General features: G+C 38.9%; 1 protein-coding gene across 1 annotated transcript in view; it reads right to left on the reverse strand.

Moving 5' to 3' along the window:
* The window catches only part of LOC150110720 (uncharacterized), a 302,788-nt gene extending 300,701 nt beyond the window's left edge, over window positions 1-2,087 (reverse strand). Inside the window, exon 1 of the mRNA XM_090395950.1 lies at window positions 1,911-2,087. The gene's annotated coding sequence lies outside the window, so the exon portion shown is untranslated. The remainder of the gene's footprint in view (window positions 1-1,910) is intronic.
* Between the last annotated feature and the right edge of the window lie 9,296 nt (window positions 2,088-11,383).

The raw sequence follows: 11,383 nt of genomic DNA on the forward strand, positions 1-11,383 counted from the left end.
GCGCATGCACGGGTGCTTCACTAAATGGAGGGTGATCTCCATGTTACTTATTTATATTTGGAAGACCTAAATTATCCTTAAAAATTCATTTCACGCTAATTCTCTAGCTAAGGATGCCAAATAATTGTACCTGAATTGCATGTTACGAAAAAATGTCAATTCTTAGACTAATCTTATTTCCAAATGGATTCATTTCCTAATATAAAGGAAGTTCTTCCTTAAAATACGTTTTTAGAGTTTGAACACATGAAAATTAAAGGAAAAAAAAAACTGAACTTAAACACAAAAGCTGTTTTGTAAGCACACTTCCTGTTATTCTTTTATTTGTTTCTTTTTTTCCCTCTTGCATAATACGAAGAAGAGAAACAAACCAATACAGTAATGAATGACAAAAAATTTCAATATTTGTGCAATTACTTTTTCTCACACGATTCAAAACGTTGGGACCCTTCACTACCCCGCCGAATGGAGGCTAAACACAATTTCAACTCCAATAAAAAAGGAAGATAAAATAGGAAAGTATCTGGTGGGGTATTTCCTGAAATCAGAGCTAATTTACACATTTCATTGTTTAGATAGGTTCGACTTATTCTCATCAGAAAATTGGAAGACGTTTAGATGTTCTTAGATATAATCATCTTTATACGAATTTAACATCACTCAAATAACTCACTTCATAATAATAATCACGAAAATTACAACTACAAATCTGAATTTATCGAGATATGCTTGCTTTTCATATCCCCCCCCCCCTACACACACACACACACATGCTTCTCTTTTCAAGGAACAAACAAAAAACAATTGGCATCTTCTCGGTAGTCCTCAAGAAAGACAAAATTAATTGCGAAGAAAGTATCCAAATATCTACCGAATTAAAAATTCCTTCCATTCTTACGGCATTTTAAAAATTTTCTTGTTATTGTTTGGTTTAGTACTTTATCGTAATTCGCTTCCATACGTGTTTCCAAATTAAATTATTATTTTTAATGATTGGACGCATTCTCATTTCTCCCCCAATTTAAATTTTTTTGCTGGTTCAGAGTATCAACACAAAGAACGGCAACCTTGGAACGAACATCAAATGAAAAGCGAATTTGTCCACCGCCTATAACTACTACTTGCGAGGACCCAAGTGAAGGAAGCGGAAATAAAAGTCCAGAAAAAGAGCGGATCGATAGCAGCCAGTCATAAACCAGGCAGAGATGCCAACAACCTTTCGCCCTCTATCCAGAATCGATCGAGTCTTCTCTGAACAAGAAACCAACGAAGCGGCGGGTTATTTATTTCACCTGAGAACAACGATGGTGTGTTGGGGCACCACGTAACTCTTTGAAGGTCAAAGAGTGATCCGCAGTAGTCCGACATTGGAGTCCCGGAATTAAACACTCGCATGGAAACACTTGATAGAAAGTCGGCGATTTCCGTACAATAGAAAGTTGCAGGCAGCGGACTCTTTTCGAATCAATCCTGAAATGAGGATGTCGGGGGTGGATTAAATCGTTGTCGAAGAACTTCCTGGTGGGTTCCGCTTTCTGATCCGGTGTGGATAGGAAGGAGATTCGTTGCGTACGTATATGTGGCAGGAAGGTGAACCACCCCTCTCCTGTTTAAACACGAAGCTGCGCACGATTAATTCCAAGTACACACTTTTTGTGTCATAAAATATGACCCTCCCCCCCCCCCTCTTTAAGGGACCGAAAGAGTTATCGACCACTAACCGTTATGCGGTGAGCCTGCGATTTCACTGAATGCGTCGCCATAAACACAGCCCGACACCGTCGTCTTTGAAAGCGGCGCAGCGAGCAAACAACTACCCCTAAATATAGGTCCCGTTCAACAGGATGCATTGCGTCATAAAACCACGCACACACGCACATACATACAACGGGTATCACTTGGCTACTTACTGCAGCGCCGGCGGGTAAACGCAGCCGTCCACTCTCCCGCGGCGGTCTCGACGTCCGACACATTTCTCCTGTTCCGCTCCGATCCGTATCCTCAGTAAGGTGGATGGACGAAAGGGTAAACAATCAGGATCCGTTAACAAAAAAGTCGAGTCACACACGAACACCATAAGACGCACACGCGCGTAGTATTGGATCTGCTAACCAGAGTGGAGGGGCAATGACTCCATGTGTAACGGTAGACTGGCCTCATTACAAGATTGTCGCTAGGCGGCGCTTCTGTCGTGCTAGCGATATCACCGAGGAAAGTTACCAAGATATGTCAACAACTTATCCGTAAATATTCGCTCGCTCGTTATGGCCTAGCACAAATAAAAGTATGCGTATGACGCTGGTGTCGAGATTATCTGGTAGGAAAAGCGAGAGAGAGAGAGGGTTAAAAGAAAGAGAGAAGTAATCGGAAGCAAAAACAGGTTATCTGTCATTCCGCACTGACTTCGAATGCTGGCCCAGAACAGCGAACGGAAAGTAAAAAGCGTTCACACTCGCTCTTGCGCGAAATAAAAAATAATAAAAACTAACCTACGCTCACCTTCTCATACGAAACACACACCCTTTGAGATGTAAAGAATTGTTAAAAGTGGGATGATATTTTCCCGCGAGTAAGCCACATTAAACGTGGTGGATTCGAAGCCCCACCCTCATGGCGTCGTTCTGTTGTTGTGGTCAGATGACGCCACATTCGGCCGGGAAAACAAACACCGCTACATCGCTGAGACGGTTCTGCATGGAAGCGCTGGTGAAAAGTCACCTTGTTTGCACCCGAACACCTAAAGGGGTAAGCGAAAACCTGATAGGGAAAGCAGAGATGGGGGGGAATAATTGTTATGCAAACTTTATTGCGTCCATTAAAGGGATTATTCTCCCCCCTCCCCCGTTCATATCTCTGTTAATTACGAATCCACTCCACGATTTATGGCAATCTCCTCCTCCTCCTTAATGTGTGTGTGAAAGGAAGATCACACACACACACACACATTAAGGAGGAGGATTCAACTAAGGCTACAAGATGAGTATATTTATGTCTGTTAATTGCGTGTGTTATGTTTTTTGGCTTTGAGGGATGGAAATTCCTTGTTTTTGGAACGTAAAATCTTTACGCCCCTGAAAATGAGAACGGCTAACTTACCTTTAATCGAAAAGTCCTTATAAAGATTTTCTTGGTGTCCTGGTCGGATTCGAAATCAGGTTTTTCTAACCAAAGCATCATCTTTATCAAGCGAGTTACGTGCAAAAGAAAGGTGGTAGAAGAAAACATTGTCCTGGGTGAAGGGAAAGAGGATCTCATTTGCTGTGCGGAAAAAGTCGGCGTCTCGAGTCTCATAAATAACTACAGGGTTCTCCTTAATTCCGGACTCACCTTGGAGCTGAGCGAAGTACTGCTTCGCAGTATGATCTTTTCTGTGAGTACTCGTGCTCATCCCAGTATAAACTGACCTTAAATGACCTCAATTCATCTACAAAAGCAAACTCCAGTTCTCTGGAAAGGTTGAGCTGGAACTCGTATTTTCGAGATATTTTTCTTCCTTCAGGCAGAACATCATGGGAACGAGCAGGCTGTCGTATCTTTGTTGACGAACTGTCAACAAAGATACGACAACGACTGTTGACGAACGTTTTCACGGTTCGTGAAAACGTTCGTCAACAGTCTTTTGGTTGAGAGAGATCAAACTAATTTCTTGTTACCCCCCTCCCGAAGATGTACATGAATGAGTTTCACACAAACAGCATCAGTCATTACACTGATGTATTGTCTTCTCCTTTTTCTCTTCTTCAGCTTATTGAACCTCTGAAGTTCTTTGCTGAAAGTACCAAATTCTTGCCCTATTTGAACTCTTCCTGTTCCGTCTAGGATTCCCATCTCAATCGTCATTTTGGATGCTCTCCTTCCTCCATTGCCGTGGTCTTCCTCTAAGTCGCTTTCCATCAGGCTTCGCTGTGAACTTGTTTAGCCATTCTTTCTTCGTCCAATTTTTCCAGACGTCTCCAATCCATCTCACGCCGCAAACTCATCAGTTTGTAGCGAGGATCTATAGAGTTCCTTGATAGTTCTTGATTGTGTTTTCTTCTCCTGTTTTGTTATCGCTTACAGGTTCAAGACTTTTCTAAGGATTTTATTTTCCATGGGCTACAAGGCTTTTGCGTGCGATCTGTTATTATCTGGGTTTTCTGCTCCATGGAAAACTATAATTCTAATGGTTGTCTTGGATATTTCTATTTAAACCCTACTCGGGAGAATTGTCGAATTATTGGAGGCATGTTCTAGCTTATGACTCGTTTTATTATATCGAGTAATCAATGTTCCCAGATATCGGAAGGAAATGCCATGTTGAAATTTCAGCTTCTCGATTGGTCACTCTCGGCAGATGTTTTTGAGTTTCTGAATGTCATTCTAATATCTTTAGCGTTTTCTACAACTAGACAGGTATGATCTGCATACCTTATTATTACTATTCTACTTGTGCGATCTTTTGTAGTTTCTCTAATACATTTTTCTGAAGTTAAATTAAACAGGTTGAGTGAAAGGGCATCTCTTTGCTTCTGTCATGCGTAACTTTTGATTAAATGTATTATCTTATGAGGTATAGGAGAGAATAAATGACTGCTATTTGCGTTTTTTTTTTTTTTTTGTTAAATTTATTTTAAAAGAAAGTTATACCGACTAGTTTCACCAACTGTGGCTACTGGCTTCATCAGGGTAAAAGATGTATAAATATATATAGAGATGTATATTTATTCTCTCCTACAGTTCGTGTGGTCAAAAATAACAGTATTACCATCACATCTTATGAGGTATTCCGTATTCATTTAACACTTTCCAAAGGTCATATCTTATCATATGCTTTTCTAAAATCTTTGTCTTAGCCTTTGTAATTTTTCTAATATTTATCTTAGTGTAAAAGTCTGGTGAACGTTGAACCTGTTTCTTCGGAATCCACCTGATTTTCTTCGGCACATGGTAAGACTCTTTTTAGCATAATATTAGATTAAAGTTTGCAGACAGGAGCGAGATTATCCCTCTGTAATTTCACTTTTGTTTCCGTTTCGCATATTAGTGTCATCAGTAATTCACTAATATTGTGCATTTTTATCATATTTGAGCATTTTTCCTGCAAATTAAAACCCAGGAATGGAAAACAAAAGAACGATAATGCTACTTATTGTCCAAATATATCCAAGTCTTATTTGGTGCTGGAAAAAACATAATTAAAATAATCTAAACGTTCTATTATTTCAAGCCGTCTGGATTTCTAAACGGATCACTCGATAGCTGAATAGTTATGAATGAGAAAGAAATCATTCTCATGAAAATAACCGATTCGTTTATTTTTTATTCACGCATTCGAGCATCCCAGTAGTTTCAGACTCCCCACGTCACCTCTTAGTAAGTCGGTCGTTCTCATGACCAAAATGCAAAATCATTCGTAAGACATAAATTGCAAGCTCTCAACTTATTTTCTACCGGATAATGTAAAGTATCGGTATTAATTAAAGCCATGATGCAATGGAAAACATTTAATCGTTTTTTACAAAATATTTCCTTAATAACAATAATAATTCGCAATACTCAGAGACCTCAATTAAGGCTCACAACCTGCCAAGTAATTTGGAATTTTAGGATAAAGCGGTTCATTTTATGCCTAAACATATGATTTTGTGCGTAAATTGCACGTGCTCAGTTACGGATAGGGCAGGAAAAACCCTGCCATCTCCACATGAGACCGGTTAAGTCGCGTTCAGTTGAAAAATCCTTATAGAGATTTTTCGCACCCGAGACAGGAGTCACAGCCGGTTCTTTCAACCCGACGACTTCATCGAAACAGACAGAGCTGTTCACACAAGAAACTTTTTTTATTAGAATAAATGAATTCCAATCTATAATTTTTCGCATCATGCTATTTCAAGTTGCCTGCTGAGAAGCCAAAAGTTCTCTCGTTACAATAATGCTAAGAAAACTTTGAAGGACATTAAAACATAAAATATATCTTCATTTACTGCGTGAAACGACGAGATGAGTGATCACCATCCACCGGAGCATTTTAATTCTTGCCCGATAAATTCTACGCATAAATCTGGGAAAGTTTCAGGTTCGGATATACTAAAAAGGAATATTTAATAAGGAAAAATTAGTAATCAAATAACTGCGATTCATCCAACTGCAAGACGAAACTGACTTAAAAAATGGAAAAAAAAATGCTGTCAAACCACCTGAAAAAATATAAACCAAGAACAGATTTACTCCAAATATATAAATAAATAAATAAAATGGAGGCTCGCTGTAATCAGCGACTGTTTCTCCGTAGTAAATGAGTTATTTTTCTAGTTAATTTTCTTCAGACTCATCCTTACTTCAGAGAGAAATTACTTCTTGCATTTCATCCTCCGTCTACTCCTCCACCGTTCCCAATCCAAAAAAATTAATGTTGAATTTTTTCGAAGAGATGGAAAACAAAACTCTCTAATTGTCAACGGGCTTAAATTTAAGCTGCCGCACTTAGTGATTAAAAAATAGAAGCTCTTCGATTCCAAGAGTTACGGATACGGAATCTCTTTCCCATCGGGCAAGAGATTTTGTAAATGATGAGTAAATGATTTTTAATAAGCGAAGTGCACAAAACAACTTTCATAGTTTGGATTATTTAAGTTTTTCATCCTCACTTAGCTTAAAAATCAACGAAAAGGCAAAGTTAATTACAATAATAATTAAATAATTCTCTCAGTTATAAAACATCTTGATTTTCATTATCTCCATACATTCTTTATACATCTTTCTGGGTGAGGAGGAACTGCACACTTAAGACACCAAAACATTATGACTACCTGCCATTTTCGGCCAACCAGACAGCACGGTTGCCCGGAAACAGGACACCGGTAGCCGTGTCGGGTATGTTCTCTGGTATAGGGATTGTTCTTATGAACGTCATTGGGTGCTCTCATCTCCACCGAACACACTATAACTGCTAATTCTTATCTGAGGTTTGTTTTGGACCAGGTATTGCCCTACGTGATGACAGTATGACCTATGAGTCGGATCTAAGACAACCCTTGTGTTCCAAGGCCCGCATTGTACAAGCATAGTTCGAACAGCACATCCAAGAATTCTGTTTACTTCCATTCCACCAGTTCTCCTGATTTGAATCTCGCCGAACATTTGCAGGATCGTGTAGAATGCAGTGTCGCTCGGTCGCTGATCTCTAAAACATACCTTAGGACATCCTACGTGAACTAGTGGAGTCGTTGCTAAGGCGGATGCAAGTGGTTATGGTGGCCAGACAAGACTCATCCCGCTACTACGTAGATGGTTATAATGTTTTGACTCATCAGTGGGTTTCCTTTAGAGATTTTGCACCAGTTAGGTAAGGATTTGCACGAATCTTAGGGTTTTACTTATATCTGCTTTGCATTATTGAAGAAGGTCGTTATTAATAAGCTCTTAATAAATGCCTTCAAAAAACTACGAATTAGAGGGAGTGTTGCGTTTCACAGAAATTCTGTTGGTCCCTAACTGCTCCATTCAGCAACTTCCTATTAGGGAAATCTCATTATGCATGCCGTAAACTAAGGCGCGTTCATTGCCCAAACGGTAATATAAAAATCTTTTCTTGGAATTGAGTTCGCATTCATTTCCTAAAAATGATTTTGATCCGAGTATACTTTCAGGAGTATTTATTTTGACAGAGTGCACCTTCCATGTTTTCCCTTCATAATTAAATATTTAATAGTATTTGAATTGCCGCAGTTTTAAACGCATGTAGCATAGGACCTACAAATTTGGTATATCCCGTTGACGTCTGCCACGTACGAGGGCTGATCAAAACTACCGGAAGAGAATATTTTGTAGGAAGCTACCAGTAATGTGGACGTGGCAATCACAGAAGGATATTTCGCAACATCTCTTGACGTCAACTGAAGGAAAAAAGAAGGCGCCTATTTGACTCCGTCGTGAGCTAATCAAAAGTGCAAGCATATTTTCCTTTTGTATCTGATTGATTTCCTTCGTGTGACATAAAGCGGTCAGCATTGCCTTGACATAAAAATATTACGCACCTGTGGTAGCTTTCTTTGATATGGAAGGTCAGAGGCATCAGGAATTTCTCCCTTGAGGTCCAACCATGAATCAGACTGTCTGTACAACGATTCTCCAATACTTCGAGATGCAGACCTTTAAAAAGAGTCTTACAAACAGCTTCCGCCTTGTGGTTTCTCTGCGATGACAATTCTCCATGCCATCAATCATTGGGTGTCCAGGAATTCTTAGCCAAGCAGAGCAACTCCGTTGGTCGTACAACCAACTTACTCATCAGATTTGTCCCACTGTTACTTCATCTCGAGGCTATAAAGCACCTTAAGAGGAAAACAATTTCTAGACGTCGGGGATATAGAACTGAATACGACACGCATTTGCTAGCCAAAGAGATCTAAGCGTTCGACTCAATGGAGAAACTTAAATTTGAAATGTCTGCACGTTTAAAATGATGAAAGTCTAATAGCAAATTTTCACTGTCCATAAATGCTTCCTCAGGAACATGGAGCCTGATTTCAGTCTGAAAATTCGTTTCGCACAGCGCGTAGTACTCAAAATGTTTCGTTCAGGAAAGGGTTTGCTATAAGGTTGCAAAGGTTAGAAGCCATTCAAAATCGGCCCTCTTCTTATTTGCATGAAATATTTTTCAGATTAATAAATTTTCTTTTCTTTTTTTCCTAGAATTCATGGAGATAGAACCTTCCTAGTTTTGCAACGAATCTCATAAATACTGCTGTGAAATATCAGACAGAATATCAGCAAGTGACTCGAGTGTTGTAAGTATCTCGAAGTAGTTCAGTAAGAACATAATGGAATACGCACTTTCCATTATTTTTAAAGTAGAATTTCACACTTCAGTTAAATAGAATTTGTATTTAATTCTTTACACAGCTTATCGAAAGAAGCTCTATTGCGTTGTTTTTAAGAACATTTCATGTTATTTGGTTTCCACATAATCATCACGAACAACTTCTAACAGACAGACTGTCAGCTCTCCCCTTCAACGGTCCCGTTTCTTTCTATTCCTTCACCTTCATGAGCATTCCTTTCTTTCCCTAAGTCGTCTCTTATCTAGCCTATCTACCTTTCCCGTCGGTCTTCCGCTTTCCGAATTCCTTCCTTTACCACGTCTAAATGACTACTTTAAGCGAAAGTTTCCAAACAATTCTTCAACACCTTCTAATCCCCAAATATTCCTAATTTTCATATTTCGTATTCTGTCTTTCCTTGTATTTTCCATCCTTGTTTTCAAACTTTCACTTCCATTGCCTGCATTCTACGTATGTCTCCATGCTTTTGCTGCATAACACCAAATATGCAAATTAAAAGGTTATCGATGTTGAAAGTTTATTTTTCACTTGGTCAAACCATAATAAATTTATATTCATATTTATGAATTTAGGGACACAAAACACACGTGTTGAAAAGATTATTTTACTGATTAATAATAAAATAATAACTTGACTATTATAATTACGGCTATTTAGCCTGCTTCAGTGTAACATGGGAGTTTTCCCAGAAATAATATACATAATAACTTTACGTTTCGACCCCTGTATGGAGGTCATCTTCAGAAGGATACATGCGTATAAGAACAAGCTACATGCTGTTCTTATACGCATGTATCCTTGTTAAAAATATTACACTCTATACAAGTAAATTACATCTACATTGTTAACTAATCTTTTTTCTTAGCTTGCCCTCTAGTGATAAAAAAAATAAATAAATAAAATAAAATAAAAACTACAATAAACTCTGCTAAAGTCCTCACGTACTAGGATTCTTCTGGAATTATAGAGTTCATATTGTTATATTACGATTATCTTCTGGATTTGTACAGTACAGGTTGCTATTGAATGTTCAGGAGGAAAGAAAAAAAAAACTTCACCAAGTCTTCTTGTATTGAGATGTTTTTCTTCGTGGTTGCTATGAAGGTTGTAGATGGGTCCTCCACATTCTTGGAATTGTTAGACCATCATTTTTATTCAGATTCTGATCATGTTTGAGCATTTCACATGCTTCCTTGAATTTCCGCTCGAACCAGGTTTTGGTGGGGTGTAGGGACTTGGTACCTTTCCAGTCATTTCTGTGGTAGGTTTGGAGTGCGTGGTCAGAAAGGCCGGTTTTTCCAAAATGGAGGTATTTTATGTGAGGTTTGTGTTCATCCTTTCTGAATGGGATGGTTTGTCCTCTTTCCCCTATGTATGGTATGTTACATGTGCAATCTATTTTGTAAACCCCTGGGTGGGCTAAATGTGGCAGGGGATCCTTGGAAGAACTGAGTAGGTATCTTAATTTTGCCGGGGTTTAAAGGTGGTTTTGATGTTGTATTTGTGTAGTGTTCTATTTTTTCTGAAATGCCTCTAACATATGGTACAGCAATAGCATTCTTGAAATCTTTTTTGTTATTAGTGGTATCTCTGTGGAGGATCTTGTGAATGGTTTTTATACTGTATCCATTTTTATAAAGGTATGTTTGATGGTCTCATATTCATGGTTAAGAGCTTGTTCATTTGAACAAATGGTTTGAGCTCTGTGTTTAAGGGTGCTTATGACCCCTAGTTTTTGTGTTGGGTGGTGATAAGAAGGTTTGTGTATGTATTGGCCTGTGTGTGTAGGTTTGCGGTAAACTGAGAAGGAGAGACAGCCTGAAGGAAGACGCGTGACAAGTGTGTCCAGGAACGGAAGAGTTGTTTTTTTTTTTCCAATTTCAATGGTGAATTGGATGCGTTCGTGTTGTTTGTTCAGGTGGCTAAGGAATGTATCTAGTGCTTGGCGGCCGTGGGGCCAAATGGCGAAAATATCGTCGACGTATCTGAGCCAAATTTTGGGCTTTAGGCACGCCGATTCTAGCGCTCGTTGCTCAAAATCTTCCATATAAAAGTTCGCTATTTGGGGGGGGGAGGGGAGTGGAGAGCCCATGGCCGTACCCTCTTTTTGAAGCTAAAAATTGTTTTGCCACACGAAGTATCCGGAGCGGAGTACGTGGGCAAAGAGGGCCGTGATGTCGTGTGGAAATATGTTCTGTAAGAGCAGGATAGTATCATTGATTGGGACATTGGTGAAAAGGGAAGTTATGTCAAAGCTGACTAATAGATCTTGGTCGTTGAGTGTAATATTTTTAATTTTGTTTATGAATTGTGTATTTTTTTTTTTCATTTTTGTATCATTTTTGTCATTCCCCTTCCTACATAAAAAATACACAACAATTCATAAACAAAATTAAAAATATTACACTGAACGACCAATGGCGAACTTTTATATGGAAGATTTTGAGCAACGAGCGCTAGAATCGGCGTGCCTAAAGCCCAAAATTTGGCTCAGATACGTCGACGATATTTTCGCCATTTGGCCCCACGGCCGCCAAGCACTAGATACATTCCTTAGCCAC

This window comes from Typopeltis vanoorti, chromosome 1 (genome assembly GCF_054136105.1).
Source record: "Typopeltis vanoorti isolate ZY-2024b chromosome 1, IOZ_Tvanoo_1.0, whole genome shotgun sequence".
Classification (NCBI taxonomy): Eukaryota; Metazoa; Arthropoda; class Arachnida; order Uropygi; family Thelyphonidae; genus Typopeltis; species Typopeltis vanoorti.